At 38.2% G+C, this 26,586-nt stretch overlaps 1 long non-coding RNA gene across 1 annotated transcript in view; it reads right to left on the bottom strand.

The window, feature by feature from the left end:
* Window positions 1-7,326: 7,326 nt before the first annotated feature.
* The window catches only part of LOC142600041 (uncharacterized), a 37,023-nt gene continuing 17,763 nt past the window's right edge, over window positions 7,327-26,586 (bottom strand). Inside the window, exons 2-3 of the long non-coding RNA XR_012833506.1 lie at window positions 23,658-23,752; window positions 7,327-11,379 (exon numbers count right to left, since the gene is read on the bottom strand). This is a non-coding gene — a long non-coding RNA (uncharacterized LOC142600041). The remainder of the gene's footprint in view (window positions 11,380-23,657; window positions 23,753-26,586) is intronic.

Consider the following 26,586-nt stretch of genomic DNA (forward strand, 5'->3'; position numbering starts at 1 on the left):
TCATCCCTCTACAAGCTAGACAGATGGAAGAACAGAAAAGTTAGTGGCTGGTACAATCAGCTAGTACCAAGTCAGTGGTTCAGTGGTTCAAATGTCTCTGTGCTCTATCATCTTGGAGATAAACGTGAGCTGTAGTCACCCATGTGTCATGCTCAGCTAAGCTGGCTATCGGCAGAAACAGCATGCAATTGAAATTTTGCCCAGCCTTAATCAATGGACTGTGTCCTCATGGAACGAGAGACAGCTGCTTCTGGCAGAGACAGGCAACTGCAGAAATCTCCTTCTTCTGTGACATATGCTATAAAGTTTTTAGATTACAACTGTTACATACAATGATGCAAATGAACCATATTTTCACTTGAAAAGTGTTGTCCAGAAAGGCCAGCAGAGTATCTTCAGGCCATAATGGATGCATGCAGCTCCTGACCTTCACAGACTTTAGGTATTACAAAAAATTTACAATTCATTTGTTTATTATTGATAAAACTTGTTTAAGGCTCCTGCAGTCTCTCAAATGGCTTAAAAAAATATGAAAACCGTGATTATTTTACTTTGGTTAGCCAAAACCAAGCTGTTCTAGTACAATTCCTCCTCTCCCTTGAGGCCCCTGAACTCCAAATGTGCAGGGTCTGGAATATTCACTCCCTACTGTAACGTGAACCCCACAAGGTAGAGCAAAGAGTACCTATTTTTCCAAGTGATTCAAGACTCCTAATTGCAGGTTAAGTTTTGGCTAGTTAGGACAGGGTCCAAAGGCTTTCTGCAGGCTGAAGTAATTTTTGTCTGGAAAAAATTATTGGGGAATGGGTGAAAAAAGAAATAAGCATTATAAAAATGTTGCATCACTCTGGGTTATGTCAGATGAGTTATGATAAGGAACACTGTGTCTGACGTGAAGAATCACATTAAGTTAAAAATAAAATAAAAACTAAAATGGGTTTGGTTGTGGGTTGGCTTTTTTCCCCCCAAAACTCTGGTATGCTTAATTTCAGTTACTGGAACCGTGTTTTCTACCTTCTTTTTATGGCCTTTTTTATAAAAGGTAGCTGGTACTCACAAAAAATTTTGGGACCGTTCAAAACTTTTCACAGTTAATTAGTAATGCATGTAGCAAAACACCCGCCCTACCTCTGGGCTTTGGGGGTTGCCCTGGTTCACTTGTAACTGATTTATTTTTTAAGGTTGTCTGGCACATCTCCACCCCAGCTGCTTCCAAGAAATTTCAGCCCAGCGTCAGCTGGGAAAGATCAACTTCACATGCTGACATACAGAGGCGGCCTTAGGAATATTGGGGCCTCCGGTGGGAGGCGTCAATGGGAATCTTTGCTCTTTTTGCTGATCCAGGGATACAGTATCTGCCACCATACAGGACTTTTTTTTTTTAGCATTTTCCTTGAAAGAACACTCACCTGATTACTACACTATGTTTTTCCTCAATCAGAAACAGAAGTGTTATCTTTACCAGATTTGTGGCTCATTATGGAGGCCTGAATGGTGGATGGCTTTTGCAGGCATCCAAAACCGTTGGTAATGACTTATGAGCCGCCAAAAAAAACATGCTGTTTCATAGACTGCTTAAATTTTGCAGAATACAAAAGAGGCTAGAGAATGATTCTGATATCTTTCCTTATGTCTGAGCAATGGCTTACTCTCCAAGTCTACTGCTGAAACTGATGTCCACAAATTCTAACCCTTTTCCTAGGGATATATGGCTTTATTTTTTTGTGATTATTTTTATTCAGAACTTCCTTGAAGAAAATTTTCTGCCATATTCCCTCCTTCATTTTTCTTCCTCTTTTAGGTTGCAAATTAATTTTGTCACTAGCCTTCTTCCCTATCCTTCATATGGTGCCCTTCTTTCCATTTCCAAGAACATCTGAACCAAGAGCATCTTATCATTTGCACAAAATACAGTTTTTAAAAAATTGTTATATCTAATTGAGTCCATTAGTAAAGGAAGAAAGCATCCCTAATTTTAATGTACAGCACCTGATTCTGCTTAAATTCAGACACAGTACACAAAGCCACTCACTGTAAGGTATAGGCTGGCAGTGAGTTCTACCTCCGGGTTCACCCTTCCAAATTTGTGTAGGGAGCCGAATGTTTGAATGATTTTCATCTTTTAGTCATGGATTTGGTTTGATCCACAGTTGAGAGGATCCAACAGGAAATTCTGTGGTTCATTCTTTTTTTTTTTTCCAAACTTCAACAGCCTTTTTCTTCACATACATAGTTTTGGAACAGCAATACAGAACTTAATTTTTTTCAGAAGTGGAGGCAATAAAAAAAAGCAGAACCACAACTGTAGAACGATGAAGAAAACTGGGCGTTGATAGAACATCAAACCTTTGATTAAAACAATATTCTTAGAATATTTTTTCCCCAGCTAGATAAGCTGAACAAGATCCCCATAGTTTAGCTATGCAACATTACTCAGTTTAACTGTTACTTTATGTTCGCCTGTGTTCAGATGCTTATAGCGAGAGAACATTCCCAACCCGCACAGAGTCAGAGACTGTATTTTGTTAGGATAGCAGACTTGTTATGTTCCATTCAGCTCAGCACCATTAAGCTTCTGGGTCCAGCGTTTGCTGTCTGCTGCCAGGATTAATATCTTAGTATTTTCTTCCTAGTCTATGGTTACATTTCAAGAATTAAATGATGATTCAGAAAGTTGGCTTCACTTTATGAGCTGTTAAACCTGGGAGATACAGTATGTCAAAACGAAAAGAAATAGTCAAAGTTATAATCGTTAATGTTAACTTCGTCCGTAGAGTCTTTATCACTTGGCACATAATGTGCATCCATTCCCGTTACAAAAATTTCACTTATATCTAAAAAGATGATTTTCTATGGAGGACCCAGAGGACACCTTTGTATTGTTTTGTGCTTTGTGAGAAGGTGGACTGAGAACTCTGGAGACAGAAATCTTGCATTTATACCCCCTGGGATGTCTGGCACTGACAGGTAAAGTGAAATTGTCCCCACACGACCCCATTAGCAGTCCCCAGGCTGGATTTGGAAGCTGAGTGACAGCTCGGCTGTTGTGTCCTTTCCATTTTTTACCCCATTATTAAAGACCATCAAGGAAGGGGACTGGTAGGATCAAATGAAGTGCTGGTTGGGCCATATAGACACTCATTCCCTGGGATCCTGGCAGGACCCGCTACCTCCCTTCACACTCCTAAAGAAACATCTGATGAGGGCAGAAGTTCTTAAGCAGCTTCAGGCTAGACCCAGCTAGCTGGGTCAATTGGAAAGCTCTTTCCCAAACATGACTGTTTCCTTTGTAAAAAATAATTCCTTACCCAGCAATCTTATATAAGAATTTCATTTGCCATAACAAGTTTTTCTGTGTATCTTCAGAACAGCTCAAAGCCATGTTTGTTCTTCCTAAATTTAAAAAAAAGCTAATAATTGTCTAATATTAATGCTAATAAGTGTCACTACCAGCATTGCCTCTTATTGTGCTGTCACTCCCCCTCTCCTTACATTACCTGTAAATTTATTTTTTTTCCTATCATTTTAATTTTTATTCACCTAGTATTTGGCATACGGGTCCAAAGTTCAGGCAAATATAACAATCAGTTGAGAAATACTCACCAGACAAGTATTCATGCACTCTTGTATCACCTGACATATGGTGAACAAGCTGATGAATGACTCAGGATTTAAATGGTAATTACCATTCATCATTATAATAGACTTGCTAATTCATAAATTCTTGGTAAGCCAATTTTCTATAAAAAGGTTAATAATAAGAGTGGAAAAGAAAGAAAAAATAGCCCTAGTGTGATAAAAAATGTAAAAGCTAGAATATCTTCACTGCCGCATATCCCTTCTAATGATTGAGTAGTTTTGCACCAAAGTGCTTATTGACGCAATACCACTTGCTGTACCGGAGCTCTGATGGAAACAAGGTAGAAAGAAAAATCCAGGACCTAACTGCTCAGGGAGGAGGCTGAGGTGTGTCAGACAAAGACAAAGGAACTAAGACAGTCACATATGGCAAAGGCAGGCAGGATCCCCCTCACTTATTTCTTAGTTTTATAGTACAATGTCATGTTCTCAGAACTGCTAACAAGATACAACGTAGGGGAAACTGTATGGGAATGTTCCTGGGACTCCTAAGTGGTGGTGCTGTGAGAAGTGCACGGAGCCGGACATCACATCTGATTTGAACTGGTCTTGCTCCCCATAGCCTCATTGACCATTCTACTACTGTCAATTCCTCTGAGTAAAAGAAACAAGAAGTTGTCTCTGCTTTGCTTAAAATAATAACAAAGAAGGAAAAAAGGGGGGGGGGGGAAGGAAAAAATATTTCCTCATTTTATGACCCTTTTCTGGAAGAGCACTGTAAATGTAATTTACAAACCCTCTGGAAAAAAGCAATGTAAACTAGAAAGAACACATACAGGCAACACTGAAACTCTATATACCCAGTGCTCAATACAGCACTTATTCCCCCATTAGATAATGTACATAAATGCACACAAATGCAAATACTCATTCCACCTCTAATCCTCATGTAGGCACGTCTTTTTATCATAAGAGGCCAATATAGGAAAGATTTTACTGCCCCACCAAGGCATGTAGTTTCTCTGTCCACCTACATCCTCCTACTCCTTGCCTGAGCACCGCAGATGTAGAAGCTACCCTAAGTTACACAGTGGACGTACTTTTTACTTCAGATGCGTAAGACTAAGGAGGACAAGGACAGGGAAAAGATGCATCTGTTTGCAATGGTCTGAAGGACCAGAGGAACAGAGAACAATAGAAATGATGCGCGGAAACTCAGTGCCCTTTCCCCTCGCTTCCCCATACTGTTGCTGCTGTTGTGCAGGGGAAACCTAAGAGATATCCACATTCAGGGCAATGAAGTAGTCAAGTTTAAGTCAAGTTTTTGATCATTTTAGCCTGCCTTTGGGACGATGCAGGGAAAGTTGTGCTTTTGATCTGTGGCACATTAGGTATGAAGGGGATTGGACAGATATTGTGTATTCAGGAATATAGCATTTGGAAGTGAAAAAAATCATCCCAAATCTATTGTGGCTATGTAACACCATATTGAGATGATGAATAATACTACAATGTACTTCATGTTCGGAAAAGTTTACAATGTGGGTAATCTTACTGATTGCTATCCTGCAAAACAAACTATTTTAGCAACAGAATATGAAATTACTGCCAAGCCAGACTCCCTTTTGCATGCTTTTTCTCTTTCTCTCTTTCTTTGTCTCTCTTGTACACACACATTTTAAAAATTTAAAACTGATTTAAATTTAAAAGCAGATGTTAAAACCTGACTTACACCTCAAATTCAGGGGACCTTTTTGAAACCAACAAAAGTTTAGAGCTTTGTTTAGAGCTCCAGGTCCCTAACTATGGAAACAAGGATGAAAAGCATTAAAATTTGCTCTGTATGAGGACTGGTTTTCAGAGTGTGTTTTTATTTAGAATTTTGGACAATTTTCAAAAATTTATTTCAGTTGCATTGATTATAACAATTAGGCAGTGTGGAGATTATAAAGGACGTAGTAAGAAGTTATTGATGCCCTTTTGCTTCTCAATTGCTTGACAGTATGTAACGGTAAACATGTATAAAGCAAAACTAAAATCATATGATATGACTCCAAAGCAAAGCAAACAAACAAACAAACAAAGAACTCAAAACCAGAAGCAGAGCAATTAAGACATCATTCTAAAGAACATAGGTTCAGGCTTACTATTAAAATGCAACTACATTTCAGGCTACACTATCAGGCTAAATACAAAGTCCCAGAATACAGTGCATGTTTTCTTTATTATAAAAATGGAAAAATTAATTTACAGTAGCAGTAAAATAATTTTAACACTGGATTTCAGAAAGAGAACATGGCAAGCTTTTATATATTTGCATGACATTTGTTCTAGTTTTTGTGTATGCTAAGGCAAAAGCTTAAAACATGTAGTATGAAATTCCATGATTAACAAGTATCACTGCATTTTTTGTTTTCCTGGGGATACAAAGCATAAAAATAGGTCAGCTATTGGGTCAGCTGCAAATGGGGAGTTAAATTGGAATAGAATGAATCAAAATGCTTTTGCTCAGCCAACTACATAATCAAAGGATAAAGATTCCACTGAACAATTTAGTATCCAACTTCCTTAACTAACCTTTTAGTCATAAATCAAAATATTTCATTTTATAGTTAAAAGTTAGTTATAGCATTGGGGATAAAGAGAAAGGAAGACAACAGCACAGATAGCTGTGAGCTATATATGCAAGTAAGGTCACACATCCAGAGACTCCTGTGACATCTCAGTAAGCACAACAGTAAAGCTCTGGTGGATTGTGAAGTCACTGGGATGACATGAAGGTATCTTTGGACTCAGTTTGCTTCCACCATGCTTTTTGTACCTGGTTATTATATGTAAAATGTTCTTTATGACTACTAGGAAGAATATGTCCCCTTGCTGATCTGTATTTTGATATCTTGGAAAGCTCAGTTTATTGAAGATTTTCTGTCACTGAATGAGAGCATTATAGGGTTTTAGGCTTACCTCACCGTTTCAGGGTTGAGCCGCTATTGCTGAACAGTGGGATATAGAAACGATGAATTGACATTAGTACATAGGCCCACATGGTTACCATTAGATGCTTGAAAACCTGCTTTAGAGTGACTCATTCACTAGCTTTACTGTTTTCAGGGTTAAATTCTAAAAGTGGTCACATTTTTCCAGAGGTTGAACACTTGCAACTCTCACGAATTTACTGCTAAACATCGGTTATTGAAGTTGATGGAAGATGAATGTAAAGGTTTGGCCTCAAAGTCTGTGTTGCTCTTATGGAAATTTTAAGAAAAAAACATGAAGTTGTGTGATTTTAGGAATATTTGAGGTCTTATATCACAGCTTTTCCTATGCTTAAACTGTAGAATTGTATATTGCTTTTGATGGCTGTCTTTTTTTAACAGATGTATATTCTTCCTTTTAATAAGGTTTTCTACTTACTGATGTTTTGGAAGGAGAGATTAGAATAAGTATTTCTATCTGTAGAAATAGTTCCTATTTGCTCCACAGTGGACAAATCAGTGTTTTAGCCTTTTTTGCAACCTTCAGAAAATGTTATCTTTATACTTTATACTATGTAACTTACAATTATTTCACCTACTGTGTGTGCAGCCCTGTCCCAAAAAAGGCTAAAATACAAGAACAAGAAAAGTGACATACAAAATGAAGATGATGACCATAGGTATGGAAGAATTTCATGTAAGTGAGACAGGCCAGAGTAGGAAAAGAGAGAATGCAATGGAAAGGGGTACACCATGTCATAAATGGCATGGTGAAAGGGAATACAGAACAATTGCTGACCATGATTGGTATCATAAAAAGCGAAGAGATCAAGCAGACTTTTAAAAGACCAAAGGAAATGCTCTTTTATTTAATACATAGTTAAATCAGGAAACTCATTGCCACAGGATATTGTGAAGGCCAAAACTCTAACAAACCCATAAAAACATCTGATAGATTCTTGAAATGAAGATTCATTTGAACATAATGATGTACCTACTGCCTCCTGCTCTGGAAATCCCCCAACCATGAGTTGCAAGACAAGGAAAAGGTTCCAAAACCATCATCACTGACCATTCCCTGCTCATGGATGTTTTTTTCATAAGTCCCTGTCTAGTTATTTTCAGAAGAGAGATCCTGGATTACATGGCTGCTTATTCTGATGCATAGGAAATTTTATGTTCTTATATTCTCAAAGCTAGAAACTTTTTCATAGAAAAATAGACTTTTCTATCAAGATAGGGTCTAGCACTTTGTGCTCAATATCCCACAGATTGAGTAGCCAAAGTAGCCCTCTAGAGCTTCAATATACTACAACTACAGTAGTAATCAGTAAAGAATTCCTGTAATATTTGCCTTTTTTTTGCCCCGTCTGATACTTTTTTTGACCTAGATCTGACCAGTACTTGCAGAGCCAGTGGACCTACTACATGATTAGAAAGAATTTGCTTCACAGCAGATATTATCTAGAAATCAGTCATCTTAACACTGTATCTGAATAAGCATTCCATATACATGCATATATATATATATATACATACACACACACACATGCATTTCTGTTGAACTGTACAAGTCACCATTCCAACATGATGGGAGGAAACCAAAATATTCACTCAAACTTTAGAGTTTTCCTTGCATAATATATAGCCTAGATATCATTTGTCCAAAACTCCCATTTATGCTCAGACTGTTCCTATAAAAAAGCCAAACTTTAAAGTCTGTCAAAAAAACAGTCTTTCTGCTGTGTATCTAATAGGATATAGTCTATCTCTTTGCATTCATGCTTGGGTCTGCAGCATAGGTCAGTATGCTGGACCATTACTGGTCAGGCTGCTCACACACTTTGTGGCCCACCATCACCATCGGACAATGCACAGGTTCAGGAGGTTGTCTTTCAGGAGCCCTATCTGCTATGTGCCATGTAGGCACCCTGTTTTGGGAGGAAGAAGATTCAGGCACATGGACATGACATCCACTTTGCCTTCAGAGCCCGAGAAAGGACGATAATACACGACTGTTCAGGCACAACCTCTAACTACTGAAAAGTGGTATCATTCCAGGTGCTAATTACTTGAAAAATACTTATGTCTCTCTAGTTTTTGCAATTACACATTGACACCATACAGATAGCCTTGGGAAAATTCTTTGTTTTGTGTGGGCTGAATATCATAGATTATTGTGGTGGTTTCTCCCAACTTTAACATCTGTTAGTCTCTGGTACTCCTAACTGGCTTCTTTTTTACTGGCCGAGTCTTCTGGCTCCTTAAAGCGTCATTGGCACTAGGGAAAGAGAGCCATATGGAACATTTTTGGGCAGCGCAAGCGTATGGTATGGTACAAACTGCAGAATACAGTACTGGGGTTCTTCCTGATGTTGGTCTTTTAGTCGGATGTGGCTGTTTAATGCTGATGTGTACATTTCTTGAAGAACCGCAATGAAGCCTTTTCCAAAAACTGCCGGCCCCACACCTTGCTCAATCCACTGTGAAAGGAAGTATTTTTGGCTTTGAGATATATGGGTTAAGCGTGCGTGTTCTTTCATTTAAATAAGGAATCTATGGTAGATCCAAACTGTCGCTGGCTGCAAATAAGCAACCATTTTCAGGCACACATTGATGATTTCTGGGATAGAAGTCTTCCTGAGAGGCTTTCTTCTTGCTCAAGGTCAGATAACTTTCACAGTAGTCACACCATCTACAAGATTTACTATCGGTTATAAAAATAGCTGTGAAATATAGGTTTATTCTTGATGCCTGGAAGTGGGCTTGGTGTTGTAACTGGTCTATAAATAATAAAAGTAAATATCCATGCATGAATACTTTGAGACATAATGCATGTACTAAACACACAGTATATGTAGCATCAAGTATTTCAGAAATATCTAATATGTTCTGAAATATATATTCTGCTTTTTTCCCTCACTCCATAAACTGAGCAAATGTCTCTGGAGCCATGTGTCTGCACTCAGGGTTTAGTCATGTGCTACCAAATCATCTGCATGGGGAAACACAAAGGCATGCATTGCATAAGCCACCTGCTCTGTGGATCTATAGTCATGGACCGGGATTTGTGGCTGGTTTGCCATTACCTTCTTGTCCCTTCTTTTCCCTCCCATGCAGATTTGTGAGGGACTAACACAGGCTCCTCCAGCTTATTTAGCATGTCAGTGAGGAAAGTTGAGCCTCCATGGAAAAGGAAGAGGGAACAAACCACACTGAGCAAAACGTTGGCCAAGCTTAGGTTTCCTATGGATTAAGGAAGGAGCAGCCAAGTTAACCAAAGCTGTCAATGCAGCTCACGATGAGAAAGGATGCAGATGAAGGGAATGAACCCTCAAATGACAGCTAGGTACTCTTTTTTCTTACAGCACTAGAATTTAGAGAAATGCTAGATGCACATGAAGATTTCAAGAGAGAAGACATTTTGGAGACATGCTTATTTTGGAAGGTTGTGGATGTCATTTTGGTTAGAAAATTACACAGCGATGAACTCACTGTAATACAGAAATGTTCTTATTACATTTTTTTTCTTTTTCTGTGGTGATCTCAAGTACACAGTGGTTATTCCCTTGTGATGTAAATCTGTAATGTGTATTACCTGGGTTAGACTGACAAAAATGCTTCAGAAGATATTTCATCCTGTTCCTGCACTGTTTGTCTTGGTTTTGAGCATTGAGTTAACAGTCCACATTGAATGACCCAACCTTGTGCTTAATTCTTCCAGAGATAAAGAGAAATTTCAAGGCAGAACTTAAGCAGAGAAGCAGTTCTTTGTGGAATAGCTACACATTTCTGCATATGTTTGCAGGAAGGTCCCTTTTCAACCAAAATAGATCAGATATCTGATGGTATCTGGTTGCATATTCATGTAGATGTCAGGGATCTATATGGAGACTCGTGTTCTGCAAGGGCTTCATCACAGTTTGGGGCCTTCAGCCTCATTCTCAAGAGTGCCCATTCCTGAGAAATAAAATTGCTATGTTCTCCCCCTGAAAAAGGCCATCCCTTTGTGCTCCTAATAATATGGTGAACATGAAGGAAGGAGAACCTCTTAACTGTTCAGAGAAGATATACTGCATAAAGCGTTTTTTACACTTTCTTCAAAGAACCAATTTGAGTCAAATTCCCCAGCACCTCTTCAGGGGATTCATTGTATTTAACTCTCACATGTTCTAGGGAGCCAAAACTCCTATTCATTTCAACTAAGTCAGTTCCACTCTATCTCGTGAAGCTTGAGTGTTTCTCTCTGTCTTTATAGAACATAAGGAACTGTACCTAGCGCTATACAGCACTTTGTTTCTGAAAGCCTATTCAAACTGCCATTTCAACAGAGGGAGTATCTGATGACACAGGATCTGAAAATCAACCTGGATACAATTTTAATTCCAAATATCTGGTAATCACAACAGCTGAGAGTTGTTAATTATTAGCCATGGTTCCAATGAGGACTAAGCTCTGAGGGACATGTGCATGATGGTCTAGGTTAGTGCAGATGCTGCTGCAGTTATGTTGCAGTTCCAGTGATTTTTTCTTTTTTTTTTTTTTTTTTAAATGAACTGCAAGTCTTCCCACAAAAAGGTGCATGGGACCACTGACAACACAGTTAAATCTTCACTAGTAGATGTATTGAAAATCAAAAAACCATTTCATAAGTTCTGGAAAAGTAAACCTAATCTAATATTTCTCAGTTTTCTGCAACCTTGCTCCCAAAGATCAAACACTTCACAGGCATGATTTCAGCATCACCATATCCCCAGTTTGTCATCTGATGGAAGGGAAATAAACAGCTGAGCAAGTATGCCTTCTTCTCTAAAGTGTGAAGCACCTGTAACACAAAGAAATGAAAGCTATGAAAGTTTGGTGCCTTTGAAGATAAGCCCATCCCTAGATGATATGACAAATATCATCAAGACCAGTTAAGTAAGTAAGCATGTGTTTAAATTTAAGCTCTGAATAGCTGTAATAGCCAAGATTCTCAAGGTACTACAGCATCTAACTCCTGTTGGAGGCAAGGCAGCTCAGCTTCTGGGAACGTGCTGTCGTCTGGAATATGACAACACCCAGTGCCTCAAGATAACCACAGCCTCAGGCATTTCCTCTTGCACTAATAGCTGGACCAAGCTGTTTACTAGATAGGACGATAGATGGTTGTCTCATTTGCAGTAGGCCACACCGTATGTGATCCATGTCCAGGTAATACTGCAGCTTTTGTAAAGGCCTCAGAAGTAGTCCCACAGTTGTCAGCAACTGGGAACAGCAATTGCAAGATCACAACTGTGCACGACAGTCCTGCCCCATAGACTGGTTTGGTCATTTGGCCCAAACCCAACAACAGAATATGTAGAGTATATATGGAAGGAGAGGTGAAGGAAGACAAATTTCTTTACATGTTGCTCCAGGGCATCACAAAGTCTCTTGTGCCTCCTCTTCCCCTTCAGAGAGCAGTAAACTGAGCCAGCTCATGGAGACCTATTACAACCAGGGAAAGCTTCTGGAGCTCCTCAACATAAAATATACAGAAAACCCCAGAAGTCTGCAGTGTTATTTCAGAGACCGGAAATAATCTTCCTGTGATGGCGCAGGTATAGGAATAAAATGTTCTGTGTATATTTTATGTTGCTGTATATTTTGAGAGAGATTTGAGGTCACCCTCAAAGGGGGAATTTCTCTTATGAGTTAGGCCTGAATGATTTTACTTAAAATTAATAAACAAGAAATGAAAGAGGACCTTGTTTCTCCAAAATCCAAGTTGTAAAATATATTTGTTTGGGGTTTTTTTATTTTGTTTATTGCTCTTTTGGTATTTTATGTCCTCAGCTGACTACAAGGATTTAAACAGAATTTCTAGTTTTGGTTCAATAAGATTTTAAAGAAAAGCTTTAGCAATCACAGTGCCAATTCAAACTTACTTCCTACTAAAGAGCAAACCCAAGGAATGCTTAACTTTTCTGGTTTAAATTCTTCATTAAAAACTAAAAGTTTAAATTGGCAGGGAAACTGCTGTTTAAGCTGTTAGTATACCAACATCAGAGAAAGCTGAGTTTTAGTCCTTGGTACTCTGCCAGGTACTGTGCTGCATATAACCACGATAAAGACAGAAATAAAAAAAAAAAAAAAAAAAAATGTGGTGAGAAAAGTTTTATTTAGCCTTTGTTCCCTTAGTGGATTTAATGTAGATAAATAAAAGTTTACTAAGTATCTTTTGAGGCCATAACCAATGGACTTTCAAAATCTGTTGATATTGCACTAGGCAGTGAGTCCAAAAAATGGTGAGAGATATATATAACTGCAAAGCATAATCTTGTTTGGTCATATGAGTGGCATATGTTTCTGAAGAAATAGCCCTTATAACTTACTTAAAGGTCTGCTTATGAGTAATAAGCCTTTTTGCTCATGAGTGAAATAATTATGTACAGAATTACACCACTTAGCTCTCTTAAAAGTTATAGCATCAGAGTCGTGATGTTGTAGTTTGGCATTTCAACTGTAAGAACTGAGTTTTCACATTTAATATCTCAGCCACTCTGGATCCTATCCACCTAAAACTTGGCAAGGAGATTTGTCTGCCCAGATGATTTTTTTAATAGTTTAAAATTAGTTAGGCCTTTTCTAGTTGTAGAGTAGCCAAGAATTAGTTTGGAGCTAGTTATAGATTATTTTTTTTAACTGTCTGTAATTATAAAATGATTCTTTAAAAAAAAACAACAAAAAAAGGACAATCTGCTACTTGTCACCAATTTTTGTAGACTGCTGCACTTTGGATTTTGAAGAAAAAAAAAGTCCTTTAAAACACCCCAAAGACAAACCATGAAAATCAAATATTGGGCCTTGGGGCAAGTGAATTCTCCAGCAGACTTTACCAGTTCCACTTTACCTAGGCAACCAGAGTGGTCAAAAGAAAACACTTAACGGAAGTTTAAAAATTTTGTTCTACTCTTGCACCACAGTGTGTCAGTCTTGCTTTTTTGCTGTGCCTGTGTAGATGACACCTATGGGGAGAGATAACCACTCCCAAACTGGTGTGGCCAGTGAGCCACTATCAACCATCAACATTTCCCATGAGTCAATGTGCACTCTCATCATCACTCTTTTAGATAAAGGCCCTCTATAAACCTGGGTGACTCTAGGGACCTAATACATTGGCTTCATGGCCCAGGACTATACTGTAAACCAGAGCCTGGGAGTGGAGAAGAGCAAATTTTGCTGTGGGCCTCAAGACGGCCATACAAAAAGTTGGCTATAACATCAGCTGTTCCTGCACCTGAATAGTCACAACGGGCCAGCCTGAAATATTTCAGATGATCACCAATCCCTAGAGTGTCTGATAGTTTGCCAGTAGAACTAAAAAAAAAAAGAAAAGTCTTCTGCTTTGTTATTCAGCAGGTAAATCATGCACATTTAGAACACAGGCATTTTTAATAGATCGGATTAAGGAGAGGATCCTAATCCAACTGAAGCCTATAATAGTACTTATAGTCGGAGATGTACACATCACTGATTCTTTGATTCACTGTCTGAACTTAATAATTGAGAGAAAATATATTACTTTGATCCAAAACTGAAACAATGTAAGTTTCAATGGCTTCTGCAGGTTTAAAAAAAAAAAAAAAAAATCAGTCTAAACCATAAAATATTCATTTTTGTTTAGAGAATTTTTGACATACACTTTATTAAACAAAAGTATATTTAAGTTTGAAATGTAATTTCAAAATGAACAAATCAAAACACTGAATTAGAAAATGTCTAAGCAAATGTTTTGACTGGAAAAAAATTGTTTTTTTCCCCCTTGTCTTGATTTCAGCAGGGATAGAGTTGATTTTTTCCTAGCAGCTGGTATAGTGCTGTGTTTTGGATTTTGGATAATAATCTTGATAATACACTGATATTTTAATTGTTGCCAAGCAGTCAAAGACTTTCCAGCTTCTCATACTGCCCTGCCAATGAGGAGGCTGGGGGTACCCAAGAAGCTGGGCAGGGGCACAGCCAGGACAGCTGACCCCAGCTCACCAAAGGGGTATTCCATAACACATGACATCATACTCTGTATATAACTGGGGCAATTGGCTGGGAGGCAGCACAGCTCAGGAACTAGCTGAGCATCTGCTTCAGGTGGTGAGCAACTGTGCTGTGCATCACTTGTTTTGTTTTATTATTATTATTATTGTTGTTGTTGTTGTTATCTTCCTTTTCTGTCCTATTAAACTGTCTTTATGTCACCCCACAACTTTTACTATTTTTCTCTTTGATTCTCTCCCTCATGCCACTGGGAGCAGGGGGAGTGAGCGAACGGCTGTGTGATCGTTTTAGCTGCCTGCCGGGTTAAACCACAACACTCATCCAATCAAACAGTAAAAATCCAACATGATTTCACAAGTTCTTTCATTAACTCATATCTATATTATGATTTAAAAATAATTTAAAAATAAACCAGAATTTATTCCTGCTTTCATGGATTTCCAGGCTTTTCCATGGATTTTGTAATTAGGCACGAGCAAAGAGCACCTTTTTAAAGAGTCCATTACACTGGTAATTCATTGTTCCAAGTGTATAACAATATTCTCCCCTTACATGTGCTCATACTATCTAAAAATATATGCCCATTTTCTCTTTCTTTCTTCTACTGTATTTTACTCTGAGGTGCTTATGGTAAAAAACACTTGACTAGAAGAAAATAGGTTGAATGATCTGTCAGTCTGTCATCAAGGCTTCTTACTAAAGGGTCATATTTCTTATTAGTTAAAAAAAAAATATATTTACCATCAGGCAGAGATAGTCCTCTGGGCTGTCACCATGGTGTTACCATGTCGCAGTTGCAGCTTTCCATATGAACAGCATTAAAGCCAATACTGAAGTCTTACACCCAAGACAGAATTACTACAGTGATATCAATGTCATCATCTCTTTCCGTGCACACAACATCTAAGCAATGTATTTAGTAATACTGTTGCAGACTTCAGTGTTGGAGTTCCTCTTACTTTCCTATCTTGGATTTAAAAGCCTTCTATTAGGAAAAGAAGATCCCAACTGGAATGAGATTATAATGCAATCATCCGGTTCAGAACATTATGCCATGATTTTAGCAGCATGCTAGAAACTCCCTCTGCTCCTGGGCTTAATGAAATTTGAACTTATTATATGGTTCAGCACAGTTTTTGGAAGACAACCAATAAGTATGGGAGGTTTGCAGTTGAGACAAGGGGTTTGTTTGCCAGGATTTGACTCTCTCGAGGAAAGCTAGCTGCAGGGCCAGATCTTTTCTTTTCATTGGATATAAAATAGCTATGCTTATAGCAGTATTTGCTGGTGATGGCAGCCTGTGATAGAGCTGTATCTTTCCAGCAATACTTTAACCAGAGAATATCCGCTAATGACTGTAGCTGTATACCCACTCAACGGTGCTTTCCCAATATATAATGCAGTATTCAAGAAGGGGCACTTGACTGCAACGGTGCATTTAAATGCAGAAATCCACCTAGTGAGTAAAAATCGCGTACTACACCTTTCTAGGTGTTACTTTATGTGAAATTATAATATGAATTTATCCTGGAAAGAAAAAAAAGAAAAGATGTGTACCTGCACACATCTGCTTGTTCTATTTTTCAGGCTAACAGCTTAGCTGTAACATTTGTGCATTAGCTAAATAACATCTCAGGGGGAGCTGGAGATAGAACCTTGATGTCTCCTGATTGTACGTGTGTGAGTTTGTGCTCTCAAAGGATGGTCCTTAAAAAACTCCCTGCTGGAAGCTATTGTGCATATTGTAAAAGGACCGTTGCTAAGTGCCAATTGAGCTAGTACTGTATACTTGCCATTTTAAAAGAAGATTTCATACCACTTGATTATGTTAAATAGAAATGTTTGAAATTTAAACTGAATTACATCAAAATGGCACAGTAGTTATATGTCTAAAGAGCTGCTGCTACTCTCTCTCATAACTAATGTCAATCCCTTCTGGTAGACGGTTTTATGCGAAACTGTGACAGACTATATTACAGGCAAAGTTTAGAGAGCCTTGATATAAAGAAGTCATAAATAAATACTACCGTAAAACCAGACCTGTGTTTGTATTAACAAGCAAGAACTCCTTTAGAGTAAAGTACTGTCCTTAGTCAAAAAGATACCTTTTTTTTAAGGTCACAACTTCATCTTTAGCCTTTGGGTTGCATTAAGGTGTTAGAGGTTTTTCTGTGCAGTTGATGACTATTTAGGGGAACTCCGTGAACTCCAGCAATACAATCTAGAGAATATATTTAGCAGAAATAGTGCAGACATTACCTCAAGATAACATGTTGAGAACAAAAGAAATAATAATATTAGCAATAGCTAGTCAGCATGAGAGTCTGACTGGAACCCAGAAATCCAAGATCATTAGCAGGCAGATGGGAGAGAAATGAATGATATAGCACAAACAATTGGAAAATTTATTTTAAAAAAAAGGAGAAAAGTGATGAGTACCCACTCTTCATGTACAAATATGGTATTTCTGTGATCAATAACTGATGACATTACATGCAGAGATAGGCAAAAATAACAAATTACTTTTAAAAAGCTACTTCAGGATTTATGAATTTGGCAGAAATTTGATACGTATTTTGCAGGGAGGAAACAAAGGAAAAACTCAAATACATTTAAGCTAATTTTACTATTTCCAAAACATATTTTTCTAAGTTTTCATTCTGAATTTTTGTTTTTGTTTTGGGGTTTTTTTGTTGGGGTTTTTTCAGGTAAATTAAATATTTTTTTTTTTTAAAAAATATATATATTTCAATACATACCAGACAAATCTAAGGGGAAGGAATTGTCTTGGGTTTTTTCAAGGACTTTATATTTCAGGTGGTCTGGAAATTCTAAAATGCAATTTTTCATTCAGGGAGTGAAGAGAAAAATAAATCATTTAAACTGCTCAAATAACATTCCAGGTGCACCAAACATGTCGTTACCCATTCTAGAATATTATTTTAGCTTACACTGTGATCAAATACTCAGCTGACCACTCTCCCACCCACCCCCACTGTAAACAATCTTAATTTACCCTTGGAAGGCAACAGATAATTTCCCTAACAAAAGATCAATGGCACTTGTATGCATTTTCACTGAGTCTCCTGTGATGTCACCAGAATGAGATGGTTAATGGGTTGTGATGGAAAGGGTAACCTGTGAAAGATCCTCATACGGGTATCAGGCTGCATGGCATGGCCAACATAATGTCGCACGCCACACGCTTACCTTCCAGTGCTTTTTTTCAACTTCCTAGAGGCTGGGCTGCACGCTTTGACATGTCTCTTCATCTGACGTTTATACTCCTGATCTCAAGCTTGCTTTCAAGTGACGGTACCTGGCCTATTGGCATGTTCTAAGATAGGATCAAGACCTCAGGCTGCCTATTCTGTTCCAAAATTAAAATCTGCTGTGCTTCTAGTGTGCTGAAGATCAGCTTCTTTTAGAATGTATTGCAATGGTATTCTTCATTTTTATTTGTTATCTATAGGCCCAATACCCTGAAGACTTCACTGTTAGGACCCTGCTGCAGTTTTAGTCTGAAATGCAACTTGAAATTTCTCTCTTACTTGGCTCCTGTTCAAGCACAAAAATATGTACTTGGAATTAAATGTTGCTTTTGACTGGAGTCTGGTGTGGTCAGCTTACCCGTGGGGTGAAGAAAGAAGCAGTTTCTGTGATGATAGTGCTGCAGTGCTGGCGCAGCAGCCTGAGTTACAATAATGCACTCCTCTAATCAGTCACTCCTCATATCTTGTTTTGTAGCAGGATCTTTCTTATTCAAGCTGCCACTAACACACTCAAGCACTCACACAACCTCTTGCACGAATGCCAAACACCAAGTGAAAGTGCGATGGGATCCTTTGAGGCACTAATTCTGGCCTGGATGCAGTGAATGACACTTGGCACAAGAACTGACATCCCAGGATCAGACCAATGCCCACCTTCTGCTTCTGTTTTTTGCTTTTTTGTTTAATAAAAGCAATCTTACCATACGAGAAACAAACCTAAATATGCAGAGTCTAGCTTTTTATAGTTTTACTCTTGGTTTCTGTTAGTTTACCAAGTATTCAAGAAATTATTACTATCCTTGATATTCTATGGGTCATTCCTAGGCTGTTCTTTTTGTTTCTTCTTTTCTGTACTTTACTTATTTAGCTCATTTCTATTTCAACTGACAATGTTGCTGATTTTCTGATTTGCTGAAACTTTTCTTTCACAAGCAGTTCAGGTCCTTAGTTTTTAAAGTCCTTCAAAGCATCTTATTCTTCAGTTTTCAAATTATTCTCTTTTGAATGCCTGAACCCTAAGAGTTTATTGTTTGATTTTCTTTTAAAATGAACAAGAAAAAAATAGCTTCCTGCAGTTTGCATTCTCATGTTACTATGAGTTAAAAAGAGTGGTCATTATGGTTAAATTTCTGTCCAAGAAAGATCAGCTGCAATATATTTACTAGTCGTGTTAGAAAAGCATGGTTATGCAATTACAACTGCAAAAAAAGCTCTTCCAGGGATGGAGCTATATATGTCCTCAAAACTAATGCCCTTGACTAAGAGGGTTTGCAAAGTACTAAGTCTTAACTTCCACTACCACAACCTCCTTTGCACTTATATTAATGTTTATGGTGTAAATGCTGTATCTATTATAGTAAAGAAGTATATAGTGTATAAGTATGGACTGATGAATCATCATATAAGTGAATGAGAGAGTGCTGGAAACTGAGGAGTATATGTAGTACATGTGATGTACCTTCTATTACAACATTCATTTGTTCGCTGAAATATTTTAAAATGTGTAGATTTAAAATAATAAAGAAAATCTTTTTTTTTACATTTTGCTTTGAATTTTTATGCTGAATTTTATTGAAACATACTTTTTAAAATCAGTCATTTTAGTATCCATTTTTATCAAATTATAATCTTTTACCACTTAATAATAGAGGAGCAGAAGCTTTTTAAGCACATAACAACTGTGACAATTTGATGGAATTCAGTTTGAGTAATAATTTTATCAAATAATATATTTCTTTTAAAAAATACCATTTATTAAAACATTATCCACAATTTAGGCAGAATGGTAAAGCAAATGTCATTTTTAAACACACGACCCACCTTTGCTGAAAGCGCAGTACAATCACAACATGTTATAGGAAGTGTTGGCATGCTTTGAAACACAGGATGACTCTATCAATAGATTATTAAGCCTACGGATGAGAGCCCAGCATTTCTGAGCTAAATACTACTTATTCACTTCTCCCTGTGCATCTACATTGATTTTAATGAGTTTTCATGGGTTTAACTCAAGATGGGATATGATTCTCAGCACCTGGTGCATGAAGACACACTTGTCTTTAGTCATCTTGTCTGTAGTCTTCATAGACCAAAGCATTTGTAGGCTCCCAGGAAGCAAATTTTGCTCTCTTTCATCTTCAGGTCTGATGCCCCAGGGAAAGTGAAGTCCTGGGGAGGGGATCTGGCAGGCACCAAGACAAAAGCAACCTCAGCATGGATACTTTTAGGAAAGATCAGAGCAAATTATCAGAGGCATTCCTTTGGCAATCGTAGATCTTCAGGAGAAGGATGGAAATAAAATTCCTTAAATTGAAGCTGTTCTGTGGAAATGAGACCCAGGCGGAAGATGGAAAACATACTGAAATACAATAAACTATCAAGTATTGTAAGTAGCAGGGACTGAAAGGAAAGGTAAAGGTCTACATACATAATTTCAGAAATGGAAACTGTTACTCTCAGTGAGAGAGCCAGAAATGTTTCTTCTCACACTTCAGCTCACCCACAAAACTCCCAAGAGTTTCTTCCAAAACACCTGGACTGTCTTGGTCAAGCATCAAGCTTATTTCTTCTTTTGTACCTATTTTTATCTCTATAGAATATTTTAAATTTTGTTCTAAGGATTAACACGTTTCCCTGGGAGGAAGATGACATCTGCAGAAGTCATCTGCAGAAGTCTAGAAAGCTCAGCGGTTTGGGTGATACACTCAGCTACACAGGCAAACATCTATACCTGCTGATGGTCTAGCTACCCCTCAGAGAAGTTGTATGAACTGAACGTGACTGGCCTGGAGCAGGGACAGGTGACATCACGCTAGTGGCCAGGAGTCTGATTTCATTTAGTCAATGAAAGAATAGAGTATTATGCATACGAAGTGGAACACTATCAAAGAGCCTGAAATCGTTCCAGCCTTGTGCCTCATAGACTGCAAGCAAGGGTAGGTAGAGGAGAGGCAGGTGTAGTGGCTCCAGAGTCCCCTGGGCAGAGGTCAGAGCTGAATCACTGATAATCTAGAGTTTCCTTTGCTTTTTCTACATGTGAAAACATCTGAAACAAAGGGAAGGTTTGAGGTCACGTTAAACTTTTTTTTTTTTCTTTCCCATTTTGGTGAGAAGAGAGTTTTAAATGGTAAACTTGATTTGAGACCATTAAATATTTTTCATCAGTCTTTCACTTCAGAAATGACTTTTCATAAAGATTTTTAGAAAGAAACTATTGCTCTGACAATTTGGTCTGTCTTCTCCTGCCACACAAAACAACAATATTTGTCATGAAATTTGATTCTTCATGCCTGAAAAACACCCATCAATTTTGAAAAGAGTTCCAGTCTCGGAATAGAGTCCCATGAGATGCAGAGAGATGAGTTAACGTCTGTGCATTGCCCGAAAACAAAGCTCCTGTCTCCTACCAACTGTGAAGTTATGGTCTTTACAAAATTCTGCTGGCTTTGGAGCCTGCTAGACTTCATCATAGGCGACTTTAATCCCTTAAAATGGCAGAAGCAAAGCCATTAGATCAGCTGAGTGGTTTTCTGATGCGTTAATGAGAAGGGGGGAAAAAAAAAAAAAAAAGGCCAATGCAGCATCAGAGCTGCTGCAAGGGAGGAACAACTGTCTTGCCAGGAGGAGGGAAGGAAAGAAGGAAAAATAGAAAGAGAGGTGAGGGAGGAGAGAGAGGGCTCCCTTCCTTTCAGCAGCATGGTAGCAGGTAAGCTACCATCAACCTCTGGTTTTAGAGGTCTCAGTACTACCTTACGTCTATTTTTAAGATGTTTATTAATGGAAGAACTCATAAAAGGCCACTTTCATTTCTTCAGGGAATACTGCGAACACAGGCACTCTTGCACTTCAGATGAAAGTCAGTCCTCCAAACCAACCAACTCACTGAGTATCTGCATTGGTTAGTACATCTGCCATTGGAACAAGTCCATTTCTTGCTAGGGTGAGATTAGGCCTTTTTATATAAAAGTGCTGACTTGTCAGAAAGCACTGGAAAATAATCTTCTTAATCGTTTATTATTTTACCATCAAGGACTTCTGCAGTTTACTTAACCGTAAAGGAAGGAACACATACAAGTGTAAAATATTTCACATTTTTAACTATCCTTAACTGTAACCTTAGGGCAGTCTTTCAGGAGGTAAATTCCTTCTTCGGATAATTCCTTGAGAAGTTTGTATAAGACTTTTACGTTCCATGTCTCACCTGACCAGCATGGATACTCCTGCACGTAAGAGAATCATACACATTATCAGGTTACCTTGAAGAATTCCAACTTTTCTAAGACTTGAGATGAATTCCTGTATTTTGTTTATCTCTAAAAGATGTGTTTCATGACCATGCTATCACTGTTCCGTGTACCTCTCCTGAACCATTTTCCTACAAGAATTTTGTTGTGGATGCCCTTAATATTTCACAAGTGTTCCATAATATACTGCTGTCTCTTTAGAATTTACCGTGTTCGCTTCCTGCCTGTAACTGCAGACAGAATATAATTCTTTTAGTGGTCTGTATGAATATTCATAAGTGACAAGTACTCTGAGTTCTAAAATATCGGATCGGGAGGTTTTGCAATTATAAGATCAGAGCTTCTCTCAGTTGTACCCTGGGATTAAAATGTCTTTATTTCAGTGCAATAACAGAGGAAGAACACAAGATTACAATAGATTTTAACAAGAAGGAGATAACTTTGCATTATTTTTCATTCTTCTTTCAGTCTCCGTCACGAGGATGGAGTCATGCTGTGACATTCTTCTCTGGGTATTGGAACATGAGAATGATATACTCGACTTTGAATGTCTCGAGTTTTGTAACGTATAATAGTTGAGTTTTACTTCTTTCACCCCAGTATTTTGCATTTTGATAGGCAAGTGCCACTTCACCGCTAAGGCCCTTCTGCTGACCTTTAACACAGCGGGTAGCTTTAGCAGTGCAATTATCAGGAAGGGTTGTGGTGTCCTGGAGGAAGTCAGCGTGCGCACATGTATAAACTGGGATATCAAGGTCGTAAAAAGCAGAGGAGCGCGTACCAGGCAAGTGAAGTCATTTGATCATGACAACCCAGTCAAGCCAAAGTCAGAGTGATGGTTATGTCAGAAATTCTTGCTTAGCCTCCTTCATGCATTTGAGTGAAAACATGAGAGAGTATGGACTAATGTGACCCTATTTTACTTTCTCTTAAACTACTACAGTTTCCAACTCAGAAAGTTCTGCCTACCAGTTGAGTAACAGGAAATCAACATACAGGAATCTGATTTACCCACTTGGTGTCTACTGTTTATAAGCTTGATCCCTGGTTTCCAATTTCACCACTGCCACTGGTCCTCACACAGTTCTAAGATCACTGTTTCCAAATGTGGGTGTCTAAAGCAAATCTATATATCAGGGTATTCATCCCTGATATATAGAACTACCTTGTATGAGAAACAAACCCAGGATTTGGCCTTCAATAACAAAAGGACACCAATAATACAAGTCTCAGTGGGCTATTACTATAACATGTTCAGCAAAGAACGATCAGTGCATACTGTTATAAGTAGAAGACAGTCCACCCATGAAAGGTAAAGAAAAACTGACATAAATGTTCAACCTACTGTAACTTTTGCTATTGCACTTGTAGTTACCACTACTGGTGCTGAGGAACTGCTCTCATTTTTGCTTGAACTGAAGATGTTTTCATGACAGAAGCATTTGTGCTATGTGTTACTTTTGCCCTTACAAATGTAATTAAAGAAGTTTGGAGGGGTTTTCTTTTCTTTTAATGAGTAGCACCCTTTAGAAGCACACTTGATACACCCTCTTTTCTCTTGCTTTCCTTACCTTCACTGTTTCTCTTTCCTTTACTTGGTGGCTGTTGTTGTCACACAGTTTGCCTTCCCAGGCTCCAGACCCCCTCCATCTTCTTCCTATTCTCCCTCCAAACAAAATAAAACAAAACAAAGCTCTGTTCATTATTTTTTCTTCCCGAGACAAGTTCATGTTTTTTCAACATACTGCAGGAGGACAGTGTATGCTGATTTTCCTGCTTAAATATTATTTTTCATCGTTTCTGTGTTTATTTTTCCAAATGTGCTAAGAGACCTCCCAATGAGATCCCTTCTTCCCTCTCCACAGTCTTCCCCTTAGGAATCTGAATGTTGCTAATATCTCTTGGGTAAAATCCAGCCACTGTGTCCACATCAAGTCAAGCTGAATTTACTCCCTGCCCTGCAGCTGTTCCATTGTCTCCTTATTACAACACAAGTTTCTGTTTGTTTTATTTATTTATCATTTCTAAGTACCAGGCTTTCTGGCAAAATGTTGCCAGCTGGAAGTTACATGGAAAATGTTTAGCACAGCTTTAACACGTGCTCCAGAGTATGTGTACATGCATTTCATTCTTGGTAAATCAGCATTTAGGGAGTATGGGGAAATAGGCTGTGAAATGCGATCAGCTTGTCCTGAGCTACGGTGCTATTTAATAAAATCTCTAGCAAATTCAAATAGCAGAAACTCATCCAAGTCTTTAGTGCATGCATTTGCTCCTCCCTGAACTATCAATATCAAAACAGTCTCATGGGAAACTATGTCAATGAAAAATGAAGAAAAATAAATAGCAAAAAAATGAATAGGTATTTCTGATGAATAACCATCATCCCTGACTGTGCTAAATCACATTTCTAATCTCTTTATTTTGAGCATTTATTAGTACTTACTTCCCTCAGTTAAATAAGAATGAAGTGCTATAAATAATGTTTATGCCTCTAGGAGCTTATGTAGAGGGTCTTCTGGTTTTCTGTAGCTTTTCTCTCATTCAGAATTAACTAGCTAACCTCTCTGTTGACAGGGCATAAAATACAGAAATCAGGAAGAAAACTGTTGATATCTGCATAAAGTTCCCCTGTTTTTCAGATATGGGGAGGTACTGCAAAGTCTTACAGATCCCCTCGTCATTGCTTGGTGCAACAAAAAACTCCAATTTTAATGTCTGCCGCTGTGTCCCCATGTCAGTCCAACAGAGATCTCTCCCAGCACATTGGCTAAGCACATTAAGAGTATGTCTGTCTTCCTGGGCAAATCATCCCTCACATTTATGTTGAATTCCCACTTGTGAATCATAACAAACACACTTTCGTACTGACCTCTGCTTAAATTCCTTTACAGGCAGCTCTACATTTCATGTATCCATCAGCAAGACTTGGAAAAAAACAGGAAAAACATAAATATAAACTTCTGGCAAGTACCAAGTTCTTTTCACTATGAATTTCCAGTACACTCTTCATGAGTTTTCTGGACTGTTGTCTAAAATACACTGATCTTAGATAATCGTGAACTATGATTTAGTTCTACTTCCGATACTTCAATGGGAACAATAATCTCTAAGGCATTTCTCAGGAACAGCACGGTCCACCAGGATCCATTTGGACCGGAACACAGCTGGTTATTTGTGACAGTTTGGATTCTCACTGCTTATGCAAAAGCTGAATAAAAAATGAAACGTATATCGTGGCATTCATCTGTGTATTTGACATTAAAGTCCACTAGAGTCTAAATTCAGGTGTGAGTCAAAATAAGGCAAGGAATTGAAATAAATGTAATATATACCTTTCTGTGGTCATCTCAATATATGTATGATGCTTCACTTCTAATGAATTTGTGTTTACAATGACTGTTTTTCCACTTCCCTCTTTCCAGCATACCTCACCACTGAGTCTAATGGTTTAAGGAAGACTGTATTGGTGTAAGAGCACCATGAAACCAAAACACTTGAATTTAGGAAGAAAACCAAAACGCAGAGGTCTTCACATGTGTGTAAGTCAAAAGATGACCGCTCTTTACTTGTACGCACACTTTCTTCTAGCTAGTTTAGTGTCGGTAAGCATGTGGTAAATATTCAGGACAGTTTAAATCAATTTACAAAAGAATTTATATCCATATGCATGACTAGTCAACGTAATCATTGTCTTACATATCACCCCTCACTTTGGACTCTTGGGTTCAAGCCATTGGAAAGTGTAGTTTTATGACATTTGAACCTTGAAATGTGATATAAATTGATAATGACATAAGTTGTGACAAGAGGCCTCTACCAAAGAAAAGAGCCATTTTGAGAACTGCCACCTTCTGCCTCTCAAAATCCCCAGCTTTCTGTTTTGAAACAACCTGTGAACGTTGTGTCACAGAGAGGAGAAGTCTGCAGATCTTCTTCCTGATCTTTTCTAGCATAAGTTCATTTGTGATGTTACTCTGCACCAGGAGCTGGAATAGCAACCCTTACCCCTATATTACGTGAAGCTATTGAGTATCTTCTGAAGAGCGCTTGTTTCCATACTTGCTTTCCGGTTAAGTGGGACAGGTAGTACGATGCTTATCTGGACCACCAGCTGTGCGTCTTTGAACACAAACAAGAAAGGCTATTGTGTTAGCTCTACCTCAAGATATTTGTTTTTCCCAGCTGATCTGTGGAACAAAACTGAGGCCTAGTATTAAGAGTGTGGCAGGGGGAGTTAGTAAGCAGACCTGCAAGTTTTTGTACCATTTTCATGAATTTAACAGCAAGGGCTGGTAGCCACATAACACCTGGATAATCATTACACAGATGATACCAAGGCAGAAATTTTCCTTCAGTACTAAGAACAGCCTCAAAAATGTGGTCGGTAGCCACAGAGGCCAATTTGGATTGAGTCAACAGCAAACTGCAATGAAAGTAAATCGTGAAAACAAAATTCTCAGGAAGCAAATTTCCTGTATGACAACATTTTCTTTCTGT

The sequence above is a fragment of the Balearica regulorum genome, chromosome 1 (assembly GCF_011004875.1).
Source record: "Balearica regulorum gibbericeps isolate bBalReg1 chromosome 1, bBalReg1.pri, whole genome shotgun sequence".
Lineage (NCBI taxonomy): Eukaryota > Metazoa > Chordata > Aves > Gruiformes > Gruidae > Balearica > Balearica regulorum.